Source organism: Diabrotica virgifera, chromosome 4, assembly GCF_917563875.1.
Source record: "Diabrotica virgifera virgifera chromosome 4, PGI_DIABVI_V3a".
NCBI classification, from domain to species: Eukaryota; Metazoa; Arthropoda; class Insecta; order Coleoptera; family Chrysomelidae; genus Diabrotica; species Diabrotica virgifera.
Genome location: NC_065446.1, coordinates 15,793,797 through 15,821,578, shown reverse-complemented (window position 1 = coordinate 15,821,578; position 27,782 = coordinate 15,793,797). Strand labels below are relative to the sequence as shown.

At 30.6% G+C, this 27,782-nt stretch overlaps 1 protein-coding gene across 1 annotated transcript in view; it reads left to right on the top strand.

The window, feature by feature from the left end:
* Positions 1 to 27,782, top strand: part of LOC114339639 (serine-rich adhesin for platelets) — a 1,513,912-nt gene that overhangs the window by 176,730 nt on the left and 1,309,400 nt on the right. The gene's annotated exons all lie outside the window — the stretch shown is intronic.

Sequence of the window (27,782 nt, the reverse complement as noted above, 5' to 3'; positions counted from 1 at the left end):
ACCAAAACCACTCAAATAAAAACTCACCGTAATTTAATTCTGCAGAGAGATATTTTTTTACAATTCCTTAGACGGAAATATTCTTTGGAGAATACGGGGTTTCCCAACATGACCTCTAACTTTCAACTACAATTCTAGTAATTATTTATAAATAATTAAACAGCTTGGTGACCTAAAAACATTTGTGCAATAGCTTATAATCCATATGGTTAGACAGCTCCCGTCTGAAAAACATTTCTAATTCGGTTTCTCTGCGGATTCGTATTCGAAAATGTCCCCTTTAAACAAATCTGAAGGGTGCCGGACGGAATTTTTGGGCAGAAATTGTTTAAATATTTTTTTTTAAATACATAAGATCACCTTATATTGCTTCAAAAAATATATTTTTAGGTTTTTTGGGCCATTCTAAATAAGAAAGATATCATATGATTTTTCTCAAAAATTGACAGTTTTCGAGTTATAGGCGATTTAAAATCTAAAAAATGCGAAAATACGCATTTTCGAGGCTTAAAAACTCATATTTAATTTAGTATTTTTTAAGGGTGCCAATAACTTTGATTAAACATTAAACATTCCTTTTCAAGATTCAGAAAAGTGATCGGGTCTAACTTCAATTAACACTGTAGTTTTTTAGTTGTTAATTATGCATGTCCATCCGATTTTTTGGCCGGTGCGGCGGGCTTATTTCAAAAATATCCTATTTTCCTGCGAAAAATATTTTTTTTTGTCGATTCTTTGGGACATTCTAAATAAAATAAGTATCTTTTGCATTTTTCTCAAAAGTTAGTTTTAAAGTTATAAGCGATTTAAAATGCGAAAATGTGTGTTTTTGTCATTTTTCGGATTTTAAATCGCTTATAACTTTAAAACTATTAACTTTTGAAAAAATGTCAGGAAACTTATTTTATTTAGAATGTCCCAAAGAATCCAGAAAAAATATTTTTCGGATGAAAATAGGAGATTTTTGAAAATAGTGCCCGCCGCACCGGCAAAAAAAAACGGATGGACACGCATAATTATCAATTAAAAAACGACGGTCTAAATTGAAGTTAGACCGGATCACTTTCCGGAATATTGAAAAGGAATGTTTAAACTTTAACCTAAGTTATTGACATCCTTAAAAATTCTAATTTAAATATGAGTTTTTAAGCCTCCAAAATGCGTATTTTCGCATTTTTTAGATTTTAAATCGCCTATAACTCGAAAACTTTGAATTTTTGAGAAAAATCACAAGATACCTTTCTTGTTTAGAATTACCCAAAAAAAAAAACATTTTTTGGAGCAAGAAAAGTTGATCTTATGTATTTGTTTAAAAAAATTGTTTAAACAATTTCTGCCCAAAAATTCCATCCCGTATCCTTCAGATTTGTTTAAAGAGGACATTTTTGAATATGAATCCGCAAAGAAACCTAATTACAAATGTTTTTCAGACGGGAGCAGTCTCACCACATGAACTATGTATTATATTTCCGGAAGCCGGCGACAATCTAACAAATAGGTTAGCAACGATCAAATTGGTATTTAAAAATTTACGGTCGCAATAATAACCAGAAAAGTTTACGATACACTAATTAGGATACAAATTGGACTATTTGAGCGGCCTTAGGAATATTTTAAAGTTTTAAAAAATATTGGGACTTAAAAACAAATAGAATATCTAGGCAACTATTAGATTAAATTAAATTAAGAAAATTATATTGGAAAGGACGCGGCAGGAAGCTTATATTGAAAGAAAAAAAAATAAATTGCGAGGAGTGGTCCCTGAGATACAACCGGTCAAATTTGACCGGCATATGTGACAAAGTTATAAACAATAGGATGGTAATCTTATAACCATTAGCTGTTTATTTCTAATAGACTTCCTTCTGCATACCAAAATTTCGTATCTGAAAGAGCCTCATAGCATACTATTATAATAATAAAAACGATCGGTATTTCGCGTGAAAAATACCAAAAATACCAAAAACTAGGTTGAAGAAAATGGAATTTCAAAGTTCAGAATCGGTAGTCTACGCTAAAAAATGTATTTTCTCGGCTTCCCGTGGAGAAATTTTTTTTATTCCGGAATAATTCGACTAGAGCCACATAACTAACCCATTACTAAATGCCAAAAATCCTATATATAAATCAATAGTTTTATTATAATAAATTAATTAATTTATTATAAAAAAAATTGTTTAAACAAAGATTGACTAAATAATTATATAGCTTTGAAATAACAATAGGTATTTGTATATTACAAGTTAAAAGGTACATTGTAGAGTAGGGATGGGAAAAACCTACCGGTTTTAACCTAAAACCGGATTTTTTAATTCGCAATAACCGGTTTTACCGGTTGTTTTTTGTTCCGGTTATAACCGGTTTTCTCTTTTTAAAGTAAAAACCGATTATTAGGTTTTTACGGTGATTAGGATTAGGTTAGGTATTATTTTGGATTCCAATCAAAATTATTATTCTCAAGTAATTATTCCAAATAAATCCATAATTTAAATTTTATTTTATAAATACAGAAGCAAACTGAAAGTGCAAACCCACACCAGCCAGAAACAGTTTTATTATAATATTTCGTTGAAAAGGTATTTGTAATCATAATATTTACATAAGAAGTGATCTGGTTGAAGTAGACGCAAACAACATCTATTTTTCACTTGACTCTTGACATTGAAAGTGGGTGAATGACTTTTTCTGATTACCAAAAATAATGCTCTGACTATGAATATCGAATTACCGATTACGAATACGAATCTCCAAGGATTTCCCTACGTTTTCAAAACGATACACCCATACAGGAAGTATTAAACGAGTTACCTATTATACAAATATAGAAACGTGTTAAAAGAAATACATGACAATTTTTTTTTGATGGTAGTAAAAATAAAAGATATATTGCATTATCCAATTTATTTTTAAGTAAAATATTTATGTTGATATTATTTTTTTTAAATCCCATTTGAAAGAGTCTGGGAAATTTTTTATAAGTTGAAATTGTTGGGTTAAATTGTATATTATTGCAATATGTATATGTATCTTAATCTTGCGCTATATTATATTTAACAATACTCAATAAATATATAATAATAATAAAATAATAAATAAATATAATAATTAATAGAATAAAATGATTTTATTAAAAATTGTGTTTTATTTATATTGATATTGCTGTTCTTTCGATAGTATTAATTTTGATCATATTGATATCGAGTATCGAGTCGAGTGGAGTATCGCAAACTAAAGTGCATTGTAAATGTAACATTATATCCAATTGGACTAAAAAACCGAAAACCGGTTTTTGGAAAAACCGGTTTTTTTTGGCCGGTTATAACCGCCAGGTTAAACCGTAAGCAAAAAATCGGTATAACCGAAAACCGGTGTTTTGTCAAAAACCGCCATCTCTATTGAAGAGTAAGTTTTTCTAAAAAAAAAACAAAAATAATGTATGTGTACTTTTTACGCACATAAGAATTTATAATTCTATTATTTGATTTCAACGAAATGAATATAATTTAATCAGTTTATTTGTATTTTATTTAAATATTAGCTGCAATGAATACATATAGTGCGGCCGATATGTGAAACAATTGCACATTTAATGATACAAGCATATAATTTGCACCACATATACTACACATATAAAGGTTCAAATTTTGATATGAGGCCATCTCAGATTTTGTCTTTTACAAAAATGGCGGGCGTTCAAAATGGCGGCTATACTTATGTGTTTACCATAACCTTTGAACGAAAAGTCCGATTTTAACCAAATTTGGTATATAGGTTTTCTTTTTGATTTACAAGAGGGATATGGTGAACCGGAAGAATCGGTTTACCAGAAGTTGTGTTTTTACTGGTTGTTTATTTAAAAATATATTTTTTTCTCAATTTTTTCCCTCTGTATATATTAATTTTTCAAAAAGGTAACACCGCAATTGAAAAGAGCGTAAAAATATTTTGTAGAAAATATTTTGAACTTTTTAGTTATGTTAATTATCATTTAATAAATGCATAACGTATCATCACAAGTACCTATGTGTGGCAAATTCGTGCAAACATTATAAGAATTATTGTGCATTTAATGGTAGAAGCATATACTTTAGACCACATATACTACACACATCAAGGTTCAAATTTAGATATAAGGCCATCTCAGATTTTACCTTTTACAAAAATGGCGGGCACGCAAAATGGCGAATATACATATGTGACTTATAGCACGATAACTTTTGAACGAAAAGTCCGATTTCAACCAAATTTGTTATATAGATTCTTATTTTGATGTGATAGATCAAGGTCTTGAACCGGTAGAACCGGACGATTTACCAGAAGTTGTGTTTTTCCTGATTTTTATGTAAAAACATGTTGTTCTTTTACCAATTCTTTCACCCTGTATATATTAATTTTTCAAAAAGTTAATACCGACGTTGAAAAGAGCGTAAAAATATTTTCTAGGAAATATTTTGAACTCTTTAGTTATATTAATTACCAATTAATAAATGCATAACGTATCTTAACATGTACCTATGAACCTATGTGCGGCGCATTCGTGCAAATAATATAAGAATTATTGTACATTTAATGGTAAAAGCATATAATTTGGACCACACACATTACACATACAAAGATTCAAATTTAGATATGAGGCCATCTCAGATTTCGTCTTTTACAAAAATGGCAGGCATTCAAATTGAATTTACCGCACATAGATACATGTGAAGATACGTTATGCATTTATTAAATGGTAATTAACATAACTAAAAAGTTCAAAATCTTTTCTAAAAAATATTTTTACACTATTTTCAATGGCGGTATGACCTTTTTGAAAAATTAATATATACAGGGTGAAAGAATTGAAAAAACAACAACATATTTTTACATAAAAAACAGTAAAAACACAACTTCTGGTAAACCGATTCTTCCGGTTCAAGATCTCGATCTTATTCATCAAAAAAGAAACTTGTTACCAAATTTGGCTAAAATCGGACTTTTCGTTCAGAAGTTATCGTGCTATTAGTCACATATATATATATATATATATATATATATATATATATATATATATATATATATATATATATATATATATATATATATATTGTATTTGCGTCCCTCGTGGCTTCTGTATAGTTTTGACTCTTCGTGACTTCCGATCAATATACAGCGTGTATATTAACAAGAATAATTTCATACAGTTAGCGCTCGCTTTGGCATCCGTTATACTGGCAACAACGTACTTATAATATCAAGTAAAATATTTAACCTTGGTCGTGTTTAAGTGCAAATTTAGTTGTAGAACCCAGACAAATTCTATTTATAACTTTTGCCAATTAGGTGGTTTTGCTCGGATATACGATAAGGATTTGCTGTACATTGTTTGTTTTCGTTTTTTTATACTCTTAAATCAGGTTAGAAAAACTTATTTCTTGGGTGTAGTTATGAATGATGTATTTTCTAAACTTTTAGATTTTCTATTTTATTTCGATGGAAGAAGATTATGGATTTCGGAAGATTTCGATGGAATAAGTTATATTGTAATATACTTAACAATACCACTATATACCCTTGACAAATTTTTATTTTTTAAAGTTAATAATTGTTTGATGAGCCTTTCGATAATTAGGTTAGGTATATTATTAAATTTTATTTTGATAATAATCGGTACTGTTTCTCTCTCTCTCTCTCTCTCTCTCTCTCTCTTCCTGTAATCCCTTCCCAGCGCATCCTTATCTGTTTGTATTCTTTCGAAATTTGCTATACAAGTATTTTCCATTGCTCTCTGTTTCTCGCTCTCTGTTTGACTTCTCTCCATCTCAGGCCAATTCTTTCATGATCACTTATTACAGTTCTTCTCCAGCTATTATCAGGTCTTGCTCTTCTTCTTCTTTCGTCTGGTTGGTATTCGAGTGCTTGTTTGGTTATATTATTTCGATCCTTCCTCAGAGTCCGTGTAATTCATTTCCATTTCCTATTTTTAATCGTGACTGTTATTTTCTCTTGTTTTGTTCTTCTCCGTAGATCTATGTTTTTTATTTTATCTGGCCAGTATATTTTTAGGATTTTCCTCAACGATTTATTTATAAAGGTTTTTAATTTTTTGCTAGTTGTTTCTTCCTGTCTCTTCCTGTAAATATTTTGATTTTGGTTAATTCTGATATATCGCGTGTGTTCAAGATTTTCCTTAATGCATTATGAATATATAATGAGTGCATATTGTGCCTTTACTATCCTTTTTTCTACATCTGATCGACTAGCGCCTTTTTTTCCATGGTTGATCCCAGATAATATGTAAAGTTATCTACCTCCTGTGTTTGTCTTCCTTGTATTTTAATTTTAGTTTCTTGGTTGCTGTTTTTTAAGTTTTGTTTTTTTTTGTCTTTATCTTCAGGCCCATTACCCTGGAGTATTTTGCAAGCTTCTTTTGCTTATGGCTGCTATGTTCGGTTAGGGGAAAAATGTCATCTGGGAACTACAAATCCTCCAACTAGTCATGCAATTTCAATCTAATACCTGTTTTATTATTGCTTACTTTCTGCATGATCCAGTCCGTTATTATTAGAAATAATGTCGGGGATAGCACACATCCTTGCTTAACTCCGCTTTGTATAACTACATCTACTACCATTTTTCCTGCATGTTCTAGTCTGGCTGTATATGTCTTGTCAAATAGTCTGATTAAGTTGATGTATTTTATCGGTAGTCCATATAGTTTTAGAATCTTCCACATTTGTTCTCTGTTAATACTATCGAATGCCTTTTCAAAGTCAAAGTCAAAGTAAACATTATGTTTATATTTTTTTGCCATTCACTAGCTTGTTCCAAGATAATTATAGAGTACAGGAGATACAGCGGTACAGGTACAAGATACAGAGGTGCTGATAGAGTACAAATGTGGTCGATAGTGGAGCGTTTTGCGCGAAAGCCTTCTTGGTTGCTTCTTAGTCTTAGTTTCTTGTCTATTTCTGGCTTCAGTCTATTCAATATGATATTTGACATTAGTTTGAATGTGGCACTTAGCAGTGTTATTGCTCGCCAATTCTCGCATTTATTTAAATCGCCCTTTTTTGGTGTCTTAATGGTTACACCCTCGTTCCATTTCTGTGGGAGCTCCTGGTCGGCCCATATCTTGAGTTTGTGTAACATTTCTACTAATTTGTTTGCGCCCGCCTTTATTAAATTTATCGGTAGGTTGTCGCTTTCAGCGGCTTTGCCATTTTTTTAGTTGATTCAGTGTGTTTTGTATTTCTTCTTTCGTAATTTCAATTGTTCTAATGTTTATTTCCTGTATTACGTTATCTTCGTCTATATCTGGTGTTTGGAGTATATTTCCTCGCAGTGTTGTTTTCATCTTTGTATTATTTTATGTTCTGATTTAATTATATTTCCTTGTTTATCTTTGATTTGTTTATTACTGTTTAGTGTTTTCCCTGTCAAATTTCGGATGATATTGTACTGTATCTTCAGGTCGTTTTCTTGCGCAGCTTTTTCTGACATTTTTACCATATCATATACATAGTATCTTTTGTCTTTCCTGGCTTGCTTTTTAACCGCTATATTTTTTCTTTGTATTTCCTTTCTACTGCTTTTTCCTTCTTCGGTTGCTTCTTTTGTAACATTTTTTTTAAGTTTCTTTCTTTCTTCTCTTAGTTGCAATAGTCCAGAAAAATAAGGTTTTTGTCGGGACACTTGACCAGCCAGGTTGCAAATGGGTTTTTTGGAGTTATACCTATTACATTATAAATACAACAATGCCCGTCACAGTTCGGACGAGAATTTTAGTAATTAACAAATAAGGGTCAAATATGACAGTTTTTCGTTTAAATCGCTACAGGTAAAAATAAGGTAATTAAATATCTTATTTAGATTATTCACCTTTTAGTAGATAAGCAAAGGTTTAAAATTTTTTAAATTTTGATCCGATTATTTGTTACTTCGGAAATTGCAAAATAAAACTAAATTTCGAAAATAAAAAAATTGTTATAACTTATAAAAAAATTGTTATAAAAATGAAATTAAGACTTTGATATTGCATGAAATGTTGAGTCAAACAGTCCATAATGCACAATAAATTTGAAGACGATTTGTCAATTAGTTTAAATTTTATTCGATTTGTTTATCACAAAGAGTTAAAAATCACAAAATTTTTGCAATGTTATTTGCAAAGTAGAATCATTTTTGGCTTCTAAACAATTTTAATAACCATATTAACATATTGACTAAATCTGCGTTGGGATTTGAAAAGCTGATATTTTTACACGAATTTTCAAAAAAAAACTTTTCGCCTAGGTTAATTACGAGCAAAGTTAGCCACTTTTATTACTTATTTAATTCACAGTTACTTCTATGTACATAAAATTCTCCTGTAACAGTGTTAGTTATCATATTCCTCCGAAACGGCTTGACCGATTTTTATGAAATTTTACACGTATATTCTGTAGGACTGAAAATAGGTGGTAATCTATTATTTACACCCATACGTTATAAGGGGGGTTGCCCCCTGCCACTTTTTTATTGTTTTGGAGAAAATTGTCTACCTTCATTTTATATTATGTACCATTAAAAATATATAAAACCCTTAATTTTCACCTTTCTACCACCAATCCCTATTTTTTAATAGTTATCTATTTATTTACATCTATAAAATTCTCCTGTCGTAATGTTAGTTGCCATAATCCTCCGATACCGCTTGAACGATTTTTATGAAATTATATATGTATACATATACTTGTATATGTATACATAACATTTTGTATTGTTAGGTGGGTATATGTGTACATAACATACTCTACAAAACTACAGGTATATATAAATTAAAAAAATAATGATCAAAGTCCATCAACAAACTCCGGAGATATTAAGCGCAACATATCTTTGAAAAGTTAATTTCATTTTTTGAGTGCACGGATTTTAATAATTCCGCTCCACAGACCACGAGTCGATTTCGTTAGGACGTCATTTTTAAAGATATATTAACAACTCTGTTCAAGTTTACTCAAACTTTTACACATAAACTATATACATACCTTGAACTTTAAAATAGCGCTAGTTAGGTTTCTTAATTGTTATAAAGAAACTAGCTGTGAATTAAATAAAAAAAAGTGCCTAACTTTGACCGTAATTAATCAAGGTAAAAGTTTTTTTTAACATTTATGTAAAAGTACAGATCGAAAACAATGTGATAACTACAGGGGTAATTTGTGTTACTAAAAGATAAATTTTTCATATCTACAGTATTTTTTGATAAAATGCATATTTTTCGAGGTATTCTCAAAAAACCCTCTAAAAAAGTCGATTTTTTCGTCGAAAAACTGTTACTTTCAAGCGCGAATAACTCGAAAAATATTAGTTTTACGAAGAAAATGTAAAAAACATTTCTTTCTTAGAATTACTTTTTACATCGATTTACATGGTTAAAATGCAATAAAAATTTCCCGTCCCTGAGATGGGGTGGCAACCACCCCAAGCTTTTAGCGTACAGCGGCATGATATAGAAAATGATCCTTGGCCTATTCCCTACGCCCTACCTTCTGTGAAAATTTCAAGTAAATCCATGCTGGACGAAAAAATTGCGAGTCAAAATGCTTCATATCCTCGACTATAGAAGGAGGAGAAACAATCAGTAAATGTAACGAATATAAATACCTGGGTATGAATATGAAAATCACGAATGATGGAACACTAGACGGAGCCGTTAAAGAACGAAACATTCAGGGCAGGAAAGCAATTAGGCTCCTAAACTCAGTACTCTGGGACAAGCAGGTAAACAACCAAAACAAGAAAAAGGTCTATATCGCCGTAGTGAAAAGCATTATAACATACAGCTGCGAAGTATGACATATGAAGGAAAAATCAAAACGAATGTTAGAGGTCATCGAAATGGATTTCTGGAGAAGGGCTGCAGGAAGATCAAGAAGAGAACATGTCACCAATGAACGGATACGAGAAATAATGAAGGTCACACATACAATAAATGACGAAACCAACGAAATACAACTACGATGGTTTGGTCACGTATAAAGAATGCATGAAGACAGAATCCCAAAACAAGGGCAAAAATGGAAACTGCAAGATAGAAGAAGATGAGGTAGACCGAGGAAAAGTTGGCAGGCAGGAATAAACAAAGCCATGGATGAAAGAGGTTTGCAAGTAGATCAATGTACGGACAGAGAGGAATGGCGAACGGGTATCGGAAGACGAAGAACGTTATAAACCGATAATATAATAATAATGTAAAAGTACCAGCTTTTTAAATCCTAAAGTCTAGGGATGGCGCTTGTTGAACAAAAAACCGGTTTTTGGTTATACCGGTTTTTTTAACTTACGGTTTAACCTGGCGGTTATAACCGGTCAAAAAATCGGTTGTTCCAAAAACAGGTTTTCGGTTTTTTTTAATCAAAAGCAAATACTCAATAAGTTATAATGTTACATTTATATTGCACTTTAGTTTGCTCAATTTTCCTCCCGAAAAATTCCCCAACCAATTCAACCTATAAAAATTTTCCCAGGCGCTTTCAAGTTACCCTAAAAATGGGCCAGAGTACCCCAATCTCTGATTCGTCGCTCGTTTTAGACGGCGTCGGCGTATATTGCGTTGTCAATAATTGGGATATTCCCAAAAGTGATGATCCTATCGATCTATCAAAATGTCCCTTGGATCTATCAAGTTTTATAAAATGTCCAAATGACTTATAGGTATTTTACAAAATAAATTCGATAAACCAATTCAGTATTTACTTCTCATATTGCCATCAAAAAATTTCAGTAGGTAATATTTTTTAATACGTTTGTATAATACCTACCATTTATTTCGTAAGAATTATTTATTGTTTAAAAATTACATAATGGAGATTCCTAATCGTATTTCGGTATTCACATTATACAAGAGTCTCAAGTTTAAGTACTCAAGTATAAACAATTTTTTAGCTGATGATGGTTGGAATATCGATTTCAAGCAGATCACGTACTTTTATGTAAATATTATCATCACATGCACCATTTCACCAGTCTTTGAAATATTTATTAATCTAAATAACTATTCTCAAAATTGTTTCATAAAAGCTGATGTGACACTTTCGTCCAGTTCTCTATTAGTAAATAAAAGTTGAATTATGGTTGTTTGGGTTAATTACTTCGCATTTATTATTTATAATATTATATGATTAAGATCGAAAATATATAGAAATTTCTTCATTTTTCTCTAAATTAATTTTTTTCCACAGGCAACTTATTCGGTTTTTCAATGGTTATTACTTTAAAAAGAAAAAAACCGGTTATAACCGGGACAAAAAAACAACCGGTAAAACCGGTTGTTTCGAATTAAAAAACTGGGTTTAGGTTATAACCGGTAGGTTTTTTCCATCCCTTAGTCGATTAATTTAGTTTGCAGTCAATACTAACAAAGTTATTCAAATTGTTTATAAGCCAAAAATGACTCTACATTACTAAAATATTTTCGGAATGATAAAAATGAGTTTTTATTATTTTTTTAAAAACTTTGAAAACATAAGTATTCTTCTTTCATGTAGTTTCCACAAAATTGCTGTATCATTATTATTTTATGAAGAAAAGCATGCTTTATCATTGCAAAGAAAAGGATTTTTTATTAAACAAATTGAATAAAATGTAAACTAATTGACGAATCACCTTGAAATTTTTTGTTATATCTGGACTGAACATGGACTGTTTTGTAAGCACAAATGATGACACTGGCTCTGCATCAGTGACATCAATCTGAGATGGGTGGAAGAGGGAGAGAGACAGGCACAGCGACTCAAAATCAACGACAAAGTAAACTTTCAATTATTAGTTAGGCTAACTTTCGGATAATCCGACCTTTTCGGAATCCGAACAGGCTGTCCCCCCAATTAGTTAGGATTTGCGGGGTTTTACTGTATATAGGTACCTACTATAATATCTGCGTTCCAATCGGCTGGTAGTCTGTTTTGTTCATATTTTTTGTTGTCTTAGCTGGTTTATTTCCTTATGTAATTCTCTTCCTCTGTATTTTTTTCCACTGTTATTTCATTTTCTTCTGCTGCTTTTCCGTTTTCTATGTTTTTAATATGTGTTTTTGTACGTTTTCTTCTGTGAAAATTTCTACTTCGTTGTTATCTTGTTCTTCTTCATCTGTTTCCTTCATACCGAATAGCATTTTTTCGTAATATTCTTCTCATATTCTGCTGATCTGTTTGTCTTCAAACAGGGTTTCTCTTTTTTTTGTTTTTTAGTACTCTTGTTTTAATGCTGGACGTATTTTTTTATCTGACTTTTTTGTAAAATTGTTATATTTGATGGTTTTCTGTCTTTTTTAATGTCCTCCAGCGAAACCCGTCATTTTTCTTCTTTTTATTTGTTGAGTTTGCTGTGTTTCTCGCTATTTTTTATTCTTCCCTGTTTTGTTTTGACGGATTGGTTGTTTATCCACGTCATTCTAGCGTAGTTTTTTAGTTTTCTGCGTTTCGCAGTCTTGATCGTACGTAAATTACACATTTAAAATTGAAAAGGATTTATAGGTTCCAAATTAGCTAAAAGACGGTGTTTCAATCCCTGTTTGTGTATTATCGCTCCAAACCCTTCTTGGCAGTAGCGCACCCGGGGGGGGGGGGGTTTTGGGAGTTAAACCCCCTTTCCCCCAGGGCATATGAAAAATATATAAATAATAGCAGGAAAATGTAACTTGTCTTTCACAAAATATAGAAAAAAATTTCGACGCCCAAGCCAACCCCCTTCCCCCCAGAGAAAAATTATAGGTGCGCTACTGCTGCTTGGATGTGTCCCGTTTTTTTCAAATTTATGATATGGTCACCCTACAGTAGAAACGCTTCTTAATTCACGAGAGTATTCTACACACTTGTTCTTAATCCAGGATACAGTTTTTTGTGTCAAATTAGAATTTCATAATGGTAGATAAGTTTATTTTAATTTTCTAATCTATTTCAACAGTAGGGCCCCCGCATACTGCAGACTTTTTACCTGCCGATAGTTTAGTCGGGTTGGGCAAAATTAAAGATTTTTCTTTTTAAAATATGTAAGAATGTAGTTCGTTTGGTATGGCATGAGTGCTTTAATTTTTTTTAAGTATGTATTCTATTTGTTTTTAATTTTGTAGACTAGCAGACTTAACTACTTTATGTAATGTGAAATTTAAGACTTACTACTATATTTTAAATATTTTTCAAAATATTATTTTCTATATCCTTACATAAAAAAATACATTGAGTGTATGAAATAAGTAAGCAATGTTTTAAACATTTTTATTATTTTCCAGACACTTTTGCACCTATTAGTTGAACAAATTATATTATTAAAAATTTTGTACTTACTTTACTTAAGCCGCCCTCTTGTACCCTACGCTGTCGAGGTAAAAGTTTTGTAATAAAAAATTAAGAATTCAATTTTAACACTTCTATAATATGTTACAATTGAGCAATTAGACCAGCAGATTCGGCAACTGGTTATGATAAATTCATCAATTTTAATGAACATACTTTTTAATTTTTTATTTTTGCAGTGAAAAAAAATACATTTTTAATTATACAAAAAAATATCATTAATATATCACAACAATATTTTTTTCAACATACTACAATAAGCAATTATAAAAATATCCGAAGTCTAAATTCCAACATTTGAGGTGACAACAGCGCAGTGGAAGCCATGAGGACATAAACTCAAATATACGGAGACCACTACAACCGCAAACTGAATAAATATATATTTGGATGCCATCAAAACCGTTAAAGTGATTTTAGATATACAGCAAGCGAACATGGCGCGCCTGACGGCAATTGCTCCAAGTAATGTGTATATTATTATACAGATAACGTGACTGAGGACGTCCGGCCAATATTTTGTGTAAGCATTGTAGGAAGTGGTACCTTTCATTTGCGATACATTTTAGGGAAAGTCCTCGTGGCAACCGTATATCGGAGTTCACGAAGACCTGGAAGCCACGAGAGACTACGGTTTAACATGGGGGGACGTCATAAGATGCTAAAAATAAATATATATATATATATATATATATATATATATATATATATATATATATATATATATATATATATATATATATATATATATATATATATATATATATGGATTCCGACTTTAGGAAGCCAAAAACGCTATATCGCACCGGTCATACGAAGCCCGACACCTCCTTACGAAGCCCGGATTCGGGCTTCGTAATTCTTTAATGTTATTTCCCCAAAAAACGTACTTTACACCATCTCTCGATATTTTAACCAAGCTCAGAACATGTGAATACGCTTGGGCTTCATATATATTCGGACACATTTTATAAATGTACCATAGGTAGCTCTGAAATCATGATTAACAATACGAAGCCCGGGCTGCTTATGCCTGGAATTATTATCAAAACATACACTCGTAGTTCATGGTATCTACCACCAGTTTGCGCTGCGAAAAGAAGTATATACTCTGTAGAAGTTCAGCAGCGTTAGGAAGCCCACATTGAGCTACCGATTATAAGAAGCCCTGAAGTTTGGCAACGTTTTTGCATATTCCTCAAAGTACTATTAGCTTGTAAACATTTTTATTATTACCTGGCAATGCACATTTTTTGTATTTTTTGGTCGTTCATCGTCATTAATCTTGTGTACTAAGACTCCCGAGAACAGATTATGGTAATTCTTAGCATTACCTGTACACAGTAAGATACCGACAGAGAAAAGATTTAAAAATTGAATCGCAAAAGAATTATTTATTTTAATTGATACAATTAATACAAATTAATACTTTGTATTACTAATTTACTATTTTAGTTTGTAATAAGCCACAAAATTTGCTACCAAATAGGAAATTAATATGACAAATTAAATTATTGTTTTTTTTTTATTTAAAAAAGGTTAATGCCTCGACAACTAATGGCCATTGGCATGGTAGGTACGGTAATTTTTAACAGTTAGGTACCTAGTGTAATGTGTAGTGTGTGTGTGTGTGTGTTGAGTAAGTGTCTTGTTACTTTGCAAAGTTGACGTCATTGTCTTTGCAAAGAGACGCTAACTGTATCCGAACGTCTGCGGTTCCTCCGGTGAGTACCGATCCCACAAGGACAGAAACTATTTTCATTTATTAATTTATAATAAATGAAACATTTCTGACCCTGGTGAGATTCGAACTCACAACCATTCGGATTTTTCGATCCAAAGGTAGGCGCTCTTACCACTCAGTCAAGGACGGAGTTAAAGTTATTATTATTAAATATTACTTTATAAAATTAAATATAGTCATTCTTATGAATTATGCGTATTATTCTGATTCTGATACGATGAACACTTGTTTGATGGGTCTGAGCCACACAATTGAGGGTTAGGCCACTGTTTCATTCGTATTTTTAGTATTTGTCAAGGCAACAATACATTATGTAGTGCCATATTGCCAAATATAGAGCTAGATTGTGTAGACCACTGTTGAACCATATATCCAATTTTTCTGCTTTTATTGATGTATTAATCTAAAAATGCTCAATTTGTGGACTGTGCCACTGTTGCTCTGAGCGCCTCATTTAATACAAATACAAAATATTTAATACAATAATGCATATAGATTTTCCCTTCGGAAAAAATCAAACAATATAGATGTTTTTTAATTTCATTAAGGGAATGGGCACGTAGTTTCTGCTGAAATGCTACTCAAATGGAATTCATTTTTTTTTTTCGAATTCTGAGAAAACTAATAATTATTTTTGAAAATTTTAAACTCAGAATAAGAGATTACGTTATTAGCGAGGGCCGAAAGTCCCTGAGAACTTCTATAATGTTTATTTTAATAAGTTACAGGGCTAAAAACTAAAAGAAAATTTAGTGTGACTTTTAATTTCAAAATATCTCATTCAAAATAAACTTTTTATTTATTGTAAGAGACTTTCGGCCCTCGGTAATAATTTAGTCTTTCATTTTGCGTTTAAATTTTTCAAAAATATTTATTGTTTTTTTTTTCAGGATTTGAAAAAAAATGAACACAATGTCCGTGGTAATATTTTCCAAATCTTTGTCAGTAGTAAATAGAATATTGCCAGCATATTGTCAGTCAGACAGTGACAATTTTAAATATTTGACCTGGCATTGGGAATATTTTCAGTTTTTGATTAAATAATATTGATAATGTGTTTAATAAATAATTGATTTAAGACGTGAACTTAATAAAAAGTTATTTATTGTTTATTATTTATGGAAGATCCAAAGCAGAGAATACACCAGGATATATTCAGTGATCCAAGTATTGTGTTGTTACAGATGTTCAAAATTGTAAGCGTTTCATAGTAACAATATATTATTAAAAAATCACTTTATCACTTTTCCTCTTTTCTCGATTGATTATTAGCTTTTGTTGTACAGTAGATAAATTATTACTGAATACATAGGTAGTGAAAAAATTATCAGTAGTAATTGCACAAGAGCTCTGAAATTATCGAATTTTTCCCGAGTGACACTTTGACAGTATTAATTTCACGACCCGAAGGGGAGTGAAATTACGTCAAGTGGCACGAGGGAAACAATTCGATAATAATTTCAGAGATCGAGCTGCAATTTGCTGCGATTATTTCATGAATAAAACTGTTTAAAACCAAAATTTTATTGTAATTTATTTATGTAAGTACAAATTAGTACAATTAAACACACAGTTGTTATAAATATTTGACGATTGAAAGTCATCACTTTTATAAGTTTTAAAACAGTAATTGTCATTAATGTCACTGAATGTATTTTTTCACAGCAACGAAGGGCATCTGACGTAATATACTTGACGATGGGATATTATCAAAAATGATCAATTTAATTTGTATTTCTGTAGCTTTCTATTGGTCGGAAATATGAAATAATCATATTAATTAACTGAATTAACAATTAAGGCAATTAATTATACTAGTAAAAGTTATCCAAGAACATTCAAAAGCCATCTTTACAGTTAATGATGAAGTTGTCAAGTAAAGTTTACATATCCATACCAGTGACAATTTTACTACACGTAATTTGCCGTGTAAAGACAGAAAGAGTGGGGATAGCCTTAAAATATTTGCGAATTATGTACCGATGGCCCTAAGAAATGTTTAATAAACAACATATTAAAAAGTTCTACTCTAGAAGTGGGCACTTAATTTTTTATTAAACAAATGAACTGCGAAATTAGATGTTTCTTTAAATAACTCCGAAAATATAAATTTTAGAAAAAAACTGACTTGACTTGAAAAATTCAGACTATTGAAAAAAACCTAAATATAAGATTAAAATTTTTATAAAATTAAATCTGTAGCTTCTATAATTTTTTATTTATAACGCTAAAGTCACCCTTCTCACAAACATTGGCGCACTGTAAACTAGCGAAGTGCACGGCTGAGTTATTTCAGTGTATTTCTCTAATTAATGGATCAAATAAAATTTTACAAATTGGACAAGAAAGAAGGAAATTAAGAGAAGGAACAAGAAAGAATAGCTTAATTGGAAAGAAGAACAATTAAGCTATCTTATGGTTATAATAAAAAGAAATAAAATGTATGGGCATAAGTACGGTGTGGGCTGAATTTTGTTTAAACATTATTTAAAAATGTGTAACTAATAAAATTTTTCTTATAAAGCTCTCAAATTTGCACAACTTACCTTTCAAACATCTTACTAAACAATGTTTCATTAAAAAAAAATGCCAAAAATTTAATTCAAATGATATGACGCAAAAATGCAATTTTTGAAAACTTTTACGTAAGTTTTAAGGAAAAACGTAGTTTACAGAATTACCAGCACTTTAAAACGGTATTACTCAAGTTTGAAAAGATTTTTTACAATTTTATAGGTGATTTTTTAAAGCATTTGATGTATTTTTAAAATTTACTCAATAATTTTATTTTAGAAATGAAACTATGAAACTATGAATGTAACTATTCCTTTTTGACAAAAATTAAGAAAGATAACAAAAATGTACCTAATACAAAAACCGAAAATTACCAACTAAAAAATTGTTTATAAAAAGTGATCAAAAATGTTTTCTCTAAAACTTACCTAAAATAAATTTAATAATAAGCTTGAACAATAGTAAATTTTCAACAAAAAAATATTTTTAGCTCTTAAACATTATGTCTGCGTAACTTCGAACCTATTAATAACTTTTTTATTACCAGTTTTACGAAAAAAGTTATTCTTTATAAAATACTCTGCATCGTATATGAGCTCAGATGCAACCATCAAATATCAAATTTTATTAATTTTACATACGAGGTTTTACATACGATTTTACATTTTGACATACGAGGTATGTAAAAAAATATGAATTTCACTCAAGAGTAAAGTACCTTTAGATTTCACAATATCGAAAATTGTTATTAAAAAAAGTTGGTTGGAATTACAAAATATGTTTCACTGTTTAATTACATTCTTCTAAATGAGATATTGTGAACTATAAAGGTATGGTATGTTTAACAGTAAATGGTCGAGTTCAATTAGTTACCACTATAAACATCCTGGAATAACCGATAATAGTATAAAAGGTCCGGTTTCAGGTAAAATTTAAATATGTTTTCTGGTACAATTTCTTTGCTTTATTATGGGATTACCGTCTAGTCAGTGTTAATTGTCAAAAGACCAACTCTGTCTACCTCGGTTGCTTATCGCTCCGGGTGGGTCTTAACAATGGGCCAGGTCAGATAAATTTAATAATATTTACGACCGCACTAATTGAACTCAACCATTTACTGTTGAACAAACCATACTGAACTGTTAAGCAAAAGTCATATTTGTTTGATATCTGATGGTTGTTTTTTGGACTTTAGACCAGAATAGAGTATTTTATGAAGAATAACTTTTTTTCGTAAAATTAATAATAAAATAGTTGAAATAATTGAAATAAAATAATGATGATGGGTATCCGTAATTTGAGAAAACATTGAATTTTTTTTTCAATTATAATGATGTAATTATAATAAAACATAGTTTTTAATTCCCAACAACTTTTTATAATACCCATATTTTGATATTCTGGAATATAAAGGTACTTTACTCTTTAACAAAATTCGTATTTTTGACATACCTCGTATAAAATTGATAAAACTTGATATCTGATAATTGGGTTTTAGATTTTAGACTATGCAGAGCAATTTATGAAGAATAAACTTTTTTTCGTAAAATTTGTAATAAAAATGTTTCAAATATGGTTCCTTGCTACGCAGACATAGTGTAGAAGAGCTTCTTTATAAGCATCTTCAAATTGTAATGCCATATTCGGATTCAGCATAATCAAAAACAAAATAGAAACAAAATTCAACGATATTTTTAAAATTATTTTAAATTATATAATTTAACATGATTGTTTGGAATTAAGAACTATATTCTGATATGCAATTTCATCCTTCTAATGGAAAAAAAAAATTTTGAAAATTTTTCTAATCAACATTATTTTTAGTTGTTTATTTCAATTATGATACATATAGATATTTGCATAACAAGGGAGGAAAGTGCTTCTTTTCCTCCCGAGAATGAAGTTTACTGCCCGACGCGTAGCGGAGGGCAGTAATCATTCAAGGGAGGAAAAGGCACTTTACTCCCATGTTATACATATGGTTTTTCCACCTTCCTCAAATAACAAGTCATTTTTTCATTTTTACTTAATTTATTTGTGTAACTAACCAACAAAATTTATTAGAACTAAAACTAATAAGTACGTACAATATAACTGTCAACTGTCAAATATAAGTCAAAATAAAAATGTAAACATTGTTAAATCAAAATAACAATTTACAGTTTTTTACCATTCTGTGAAATACAGAGTGTTTTATAAATAAACGTTAAAATGTATACAAAGTTACGTAATAGAAAATAGATATTGTACAGGGCGTCAATAAGTTATATTTTTATGAATGAAATACCATGATGTCACTTTTACTTTTCTTCCCTAGGGAGGAAAAGTACAACTTTGCTCCCTACAATCAGGTCCGGAAAAGTATACTTTCGGTAGAGGTAGGTGGAAAACTCTTTTATTATTCATTTTACGAAAAACAGTTATTCTTTATAAAATGTTCTACACGGTCTAAAACCTAAAATACAACCGTCTAATATCAAATTTTGTCAATTTTATACGAGGTGTATAAAAAAAATATGAATTTTCCCAAGAGTACTTAAATAATATACCCTTATTTTTCACAATATTGAAAATTGTGCTTATGTAAAGTTGTTTAGAACTAAAAACCATAATTAACCCGCCAGTGGTCGCTATATGAGATTTTCTCTCACGGTTTCAGAAAATTGCACAGAATTTTTTTTCTGGGAAATTATAAGATCTGTAGTTCCTTCTAGTCTCCTAACTATCCTCCCTCGACAATCTAATAGAATCGTCCACTTAGATAGTGACTCAGTTGACCTAATATCACCCAATTGTTGAGTCAGCGCGCTTCAAGTGAGACATTCTCTCATCAAGCGACCACCCGCGTTACGAACTGTACATAAAAATTAATTTTATTTTGGCACTTAAAACCTAAAATAATGTAAAAAAAATTGTAATTGTCATCAATCAATTTTTCCAGAGCATTCTTGTTATATTTGTGTGCTGTGCCGTAAATTATCAAGATACGGAGATTGATTAATATTGGTTTAATTCCGATTATTTCTTTTTATTTTATTATATTATTATCTATATTATGTTACATTTTTTTTCTTATTATTAGTTAATAAAAAAAGTTTAAAAACTGTTTTAAAAACTTTATTTTGTAAAAAAAGGTAAAATTTGGATATGTGAGAGAAAATCTCACGCGCGACCACTCGCGTAACAATCTACCTAGCGACCAATGCCGGGTCGCTAGGTTGGGAATCTATCTTTGGTTGGGAAATAAGCCACAATTAAATTGAAAAAATAATTTTATTCGCGTTTGGACGCCCAAATCGGATGTCGTTGTCAAAATATAAAATATTACTAATATTTACTCGGTAATATTTTGTATTTTGACAATGACATCCGATTTGGGCGTCGAAACGTTAATAAAATTATTTTTTCAATTTAATTGTGGCTTATTTCCCAATCAAAATACCTAATTATAAAAATGCCACAAGAAAATAGCTTCAGAACAACACTAAAAACCATCTTCCAATATTCCATCCTTCTCATTGAAATATTCTGAACTATAAAGGTACTTTATTCTTGATCGAAATTTATCTTTTTTGACATACCTCGTATAAAATTAATCAAAATTGATATAAGATACCTCGTATAAAATTAATCAAAATTGATATAAGATGGTTGTATTTAAGGTCTTTGGCCATGCAGAACTTTTTACAAAGGATAACTTTTTTTTCGTATAATTAATAATAGACCAGTAAGGATCTGTTTTTAGATGGATGTGAGAGGTGGCATTCAGATTTTTGCGGATAAAGTTAGGTGATAACTTCGTTATTAATAATTGATTAATGCTCCTTCTCAAATATGCCCGGAACATTAATAAAAAAAATAAAATATTTAAAAATTTCAAAAAATTTCGTTTTTTTTTTCTAATTTTTTTGCTTATAACTTTAAAACGATTCATTCTGGAACAAAGTCGTATAGGAATAAAACAAAGGTAATTAAATTTTCTATCAGATGCGATTAGTTAAAAGTCTCTTAATTAATCACCCTTGCTGCAAAATAGCAATAAATATAAAATAAGGGGGCAAAACAAGCCTGTTATTATTCAATTATTTTCCATCACTTAGGTTACACTTGGAACCTTCCTAATTCGCTTAGAAAATTTTTGTAATGTGCTAAAACCGTACACCAAATTTCATTAAAATTGACTTACTAGATTTTGAATAATAATTTTGCAATCTAAACTTTTTTTAAAAAATTAAAATTTTTTAAAATCTTGCACAACAAAAACTAGTGTATACAAAGATTTGTCAATTTTTTACATATAAAGAAGCACTCCACCTATCTAATGCACTTTACAGAATTAAAATCGGATTGTTTAAGCAGCCTCAGCAATGTTTTAAAATTATAAACAATTTTTTGGCTTATAAACAAATTAGTCCTGTGGCCAGGAGGGGGTGCTGCGGGCTCCTTTATTTAGATGCACTTACCCAAGATTTTTATGTATTTTTTGACCCGTGGAACACGATTTTTTTGGGTAACAGTTGATCCGGATATCAATAAAATTGTTATAAACAAACAACTTGAGGAATTACATAACATCGATTTTTCGCAAAATAAAACACTTTTTTATATTTCTTGGGTAAGTCTAAGCAAAAAATGTTCTTACAAGTTTTTTCGTAGGATGCATAGTTTTCGAGATAAACGCAGTGGAACTTTCAAAAAATCGAAAAAGTGCAATTTTTGAACGCGAATAAATTTTGATTAAAAAATAAAATAGCAATTCTGCTGACAGAATTTGAAAGTATAAATCAAATTATACCGGTTTTAATTATTTGCATTGCTAAAAATTAATTTTTTATTATTAAACAAAGCTATTTGTTTATAAGCCAAAAAATTATTTATAAGTTTAAAACATTGCTGAGGCCCCTTAAATAATCCGATTTTAATTCTGTAAAGTGTATTAGATAGGTAAAGCACCTCTTTATATGTAAAAAAATTAGACAACTTCTAAATGGTCTACTTTTTGTTCAGAAAGATTTTAAAAAATTTGAACTTTTTTAAAAACATTTAAATTGCAAATTTATTATGCAAAATCTATTAGGTCGATTTTAATAAAATTTGGTACAAAGTTTAAGTATGTTACAAAGAATTTCCTAAGCGAATTACTAAGGTTCTAAGTACCACCGAAGTGGTTAAAAACATTGAATAACAACAGGCATATTTTGCCCCCTTATTTTGTATTTATTGCTATATTGCAGAAAAGGTAATAAGTTAAGACATTTTTGACCAGTCGGATATCATACAAAATTCAATTATCTTTATTTTATTTCTCTACGACTTTGTTCCAAAACGAATCGTTTTAAAGTTATAAGCAAAGAAACAGAAAAAATTCGACGTTTTTCGAATTTTTAAATATTTTATTTTTTTTATTAATGTTCCGGCCATATTTGAGAAAGAGCATAAGTAAATTATTATTAACGAAGTTATCACCTTACTTTATCTGCAAAAATTCGAATGCCACTTTCACATCCAAAAATAGACGTTTTTTCACAGATCCTTACTGGTCTATAATAAAATAGTTATCATAATTGAAATAACTGAAAATAATGTTGTATATCCATAATTAAAAAAAATTCAACTTTTTTTTAATTAGAAAGATGAAGTGGAATATTAGAATATAGTTCTTAATTCCAAACAACTTTTCATTACAACAATTTTTAATATTTTGAATAATAAAGTTACTTTACTCTTGAGTAAAATTCATATTTTTTGACATAATATCTCGTATACGGCTTAAAAAAATGAACTGATGGTTCTATTTTTAATTTAGACCATGCACAACTTTTCACGTTGACGAACAGAACGTCTATAGTCGTCTAATTTCCATTGATGTAATGTGACACAACGTCTATATACGTTGAATTTTTCCCTATTCTACTTTGCAAAATACATATAGTGTCACAACACTTGCTTATACATTTGACGCAGTGTCCGACAACGTGTCAATTGGACACACTGTACAAAACAATTATTGTTATTGCTTAAACAAATAATAATCAATTAGCGGCAAAATCTGTGAGTAGAACTTTTTTACTTTAACATGTATATAAACTAACAAAAAAAGTTTTAGAAAAAGATAATCTTGTTTGAATTGCTCCGAAACAATGCATCTTTGCAATGCAATTGGGCTTCTTATAACAGGCAATATGACGACTTATATACACATATAAGGATCTCGTAGAACAGTCGTATTATTTAAACGTAAATTAAAACATGGCAACATCGTCGGGCTTCGTATAATGCGTAATACATATACACTGTGAACGCGTTTATACGAGTGGGCTTCGTAAGACTGTAGGAATAAGACAGTGCTACAATCCCCTTACCCCGTAAACCGCGGGCTTCCATTCATCGGCAGGTTGTAGCGGGCTTCCTATCATTTGTGAGCCATATATATATATATATATATATATATATATATATATATATATATATAGCCGCCATTTTAAATGCTCGCCATTTTTGTAAAAGGCAAAATCTGAGATGGCCTTATATCTAAATTTGAACTTTTGTATGTGTAGTACCTATATGTTGTCCAAATTATATGACTCTACCAATAAATGTACAATAATTCTTATAATATTTGCACGAATCTGCCACATATAGGTACATGTGAAGATACGTTATGCATTTATTAAATGATAATTATAATTAACATAACTACAAAGTTCAAAATATTTCCTAAAACATATTCTTACGCTCTTTCCAATAGTGGTATTACCATTTTGAAAAATTAATATATACAGGGTGAAAAAATTGAAAATATATTATTTACATAATATAAAATAGTTTTACATAAAAAACCAGGAAAAACAAAACTTCTGGTAAAACGATTCTTCCAGTTTATGGCGTCGATCTTGTAAATCACAAAACGAACCTACGTCCCAAATTTGGTTGAAATCGGAGTTCATTCAAAAGATATCGTGCTATTAGTCATATATGTATAGTCGCCCATTTTGAATAACCGCCATTTTTGTAAAAGGCAAAATCTGAGATGGCCTCATATCTAAATTTGAACCTTTATTTGTGCAGTATATGTGGACCAAATTATACGCTTGTATCATTAAATGTGCAATTCTTATAATATATTGCACGAATCTGCCGCACTAATATATCTGGGAATAAAACTAACTAGTACAGGACGAAACGAAGAAAATATTAAGGAAAGGATAGTAAAGAGAAAACAGGTGATAGGAGCCCTGAATTCGGTACTGTGGCAAAAAAATATATGAACAGAAAATAAAAACGAATTTACAACACAATATTAAAACCAGTGTTAACCTGTGGAGCTGAAGTGTGGTAATTAATCAACAAGTACAACAAAGATAAATTACTAGCCACTGAAATGGATTTTTGGATAGGGTCAGCAGGAAGATCTAGACTAGAACACATAAGAAACGACGACATTAGACAACAAATGGAAATAGAAAGAACAATCATAGATGACATCGAAAGACAACAGCTAGTTTGGTACGGGCACATAAGACGAATGGACGAAAGGAGAATCCCCAAAAAATGTTAGAATGGACCCCACAGAGAAACGAAAACGAGGAAGACCAGCAACTACATGGATAAAGGGCGTCTCCAAGGCGATGTCTGAAAGAAATCTAAAAGAGGAAGACTGCCACAATAGAAAGAGTGGCGATTAGGAACGGAAAGGCGTAGAACGCTATAAAACCGATATAATATATAATTTGAATATTAAACTAATTTTAATACTGACAACTGTCAAAAAATTTTTATTAAGACCATGCCAAACATTAAAAAAAGAGAAAAAATCTGAATTGTCCGGATTTGAACGCGGGACCTCTCGATATGTAGTCGGATGGTCTACCAATGACCTACCACCGCTCTGTTTACATCACTTCTGGGACATAATCACAATCATGGTGACAAATAGATTAAGTGAAGTATAAAAATAAAAATTTTTTAATAATACTTATTATCTTACTTCCGATCAAGACACATACAAAGACACAAAAATTATAATAAATATTGATGTGATCTTGATTATTGATATGAGATAATATTCTTATATGTCATTTAATTTAATCAATGCATTAATAATAACCTAATTAATTTACCAGATCACATATCAATATGTTTTCAATCTCAGGGCGAATTATAAAATTAATTACTTACTTTCGTGGCTTCTAAGTATTTCTCAATGGTTCCTAATCGGGATAGGAAAGAAAAGAGTAAAATAATACACACATATGGGTTACAATTATAATCAAAATATTATTTATTTTATTTAAATGGCAATCACTGCTTAATATTTGCTAGATTTTATTATTCTTAAACATAACATTTACAAATGGGAATCTTATTTCCTTTTGGTTTCCAATTGAAAGTTTTTATTAACATTTAACTATTAGGATTTATTAGCAACAATTCTATTTAAGTTTGATGAAGCTTTTCTGATATTATTGATTATGTTCTTCAATTTATAATGTGGTATTTAATACGAAAAACCCATACATTCATGTCCAAACAAATGAGACTGACCTTTTTCTGATGAACTGAGAATGTCTTCACACAAGACCCGTTTCCTGCTATCCTTGGCTGCGATCAAAACCTCGTCCTGGCTTTCAGTAATGTTCTCCTTTGAAAACTAGCTCGTATAGCTCTCGTTCCTGCTTCTGTCGTGATGCTGTATTCTACCTTTTTCGAAACTGCAATCAGCTACCGGGACACTCTTGGCTCAAGGAGGTTCTTTTACTCTCAACCTGGCCTACCTCTCGTTCCACGATAGATACTCCACACTCACGGAACTACACCGGCTTTCTCCACTCTCCGTACACTACCGTCTACTACTGGACTTCACTTCTCGACAGCTCAAAACATTCTGATCTCTATTTTTCATTCATTCTCCTACTTTCTAAATATCCCTTCCAGATTCACAAATCAACCTTCCACCACCAACTCTCATTCGCAGTATCTCAAAACCAATTTTTAATCTTTCTAAATATGCTTAATGGATTTCCAAAAAAAATAGTTAATTCCCATTCTAAAATTACTTTCTACTATTTACAAAATTTAATGACCTATTATCTACTTCAACTGAATCTTATTTAGCATAGGCTAATGATCGAACCTTCCGCGAACAACGATAATGACCTATTATGTATTTCAAATGAGTCTTATTTAGCATGGGCTAATGATCGAACCTTCCGCGAACAACGATAATGGTACGCGCCATTCACTTTGTTTATTCTCGGCGCATTGTCCCGAGTTTCGTAAGCTTCTTCTAATCACTTCTTAAAATTACATATAACAATTTGTTGTATACAGGTTGTTCTAAATTTATATGCCCGTGGTTGAGAAAATTGAAAATATTTTATATTAAATTGAATTCTGTTTATAATTATCAAAATTTAATTTTCATATCAAAATAGAAATATAACAATATATTTATTAAAAACACTAATATATTCTTTTCGCACCTTATTTGCGCTGATATATCATAAATAATTGAAAAATTTAGCAACCAACTCCATACTGTCGATGTGCGCAGGCGCGTGTGATAATAAAAATTCACTCTCAATCGCGTCTAAAGAAGTATAACTTCAAAAACTCTACAGCAGGAAAAATATGTAGTTTTATTTTGTTAAAAGGTACACTTGTAAAGTAAGTTTTTCTAAAAAAAAAAAAACAAAAAGAATGTATGTGTGCCTTTTACGCACGTAAGAAGTTATATTTCTATTATATAATTGCAACGAAATGAATATAATTTAATCAAAAGTCTAAGTTTTCAGTCTAATGGCATATAAAGCAACATAATGCTACTCTACATCCCACCAGAATGAAAACAATGGGAACCTTCTCTGGTTACACCTCCGAGGCTTCTACAACTTGCAAGCCATACGGATGCCGAGACTAAGGAAGATGAGGGAATTTTACAATAAATAATTCACGTCCCATCTGCTCAGCGCGGTAAAGTTCCAACGAGAATAGTTCCCTTTGTACTCCAAACAGAGTAAAGTAAATCAAAAATGAATAATCATTTTCAATGTCGTTGCAACACGAAACCACAGTCGCGCGATATTCTAGTCCAATCAGAGAGTGCCGCAAGCACCTCTACCGGTTTCGAAACTTATTAGTCTCTCATCAGGAGGCACATATGCTGCTCTCCCCGATCCAACCAAAACAAACCCCGGCGTGCAGTC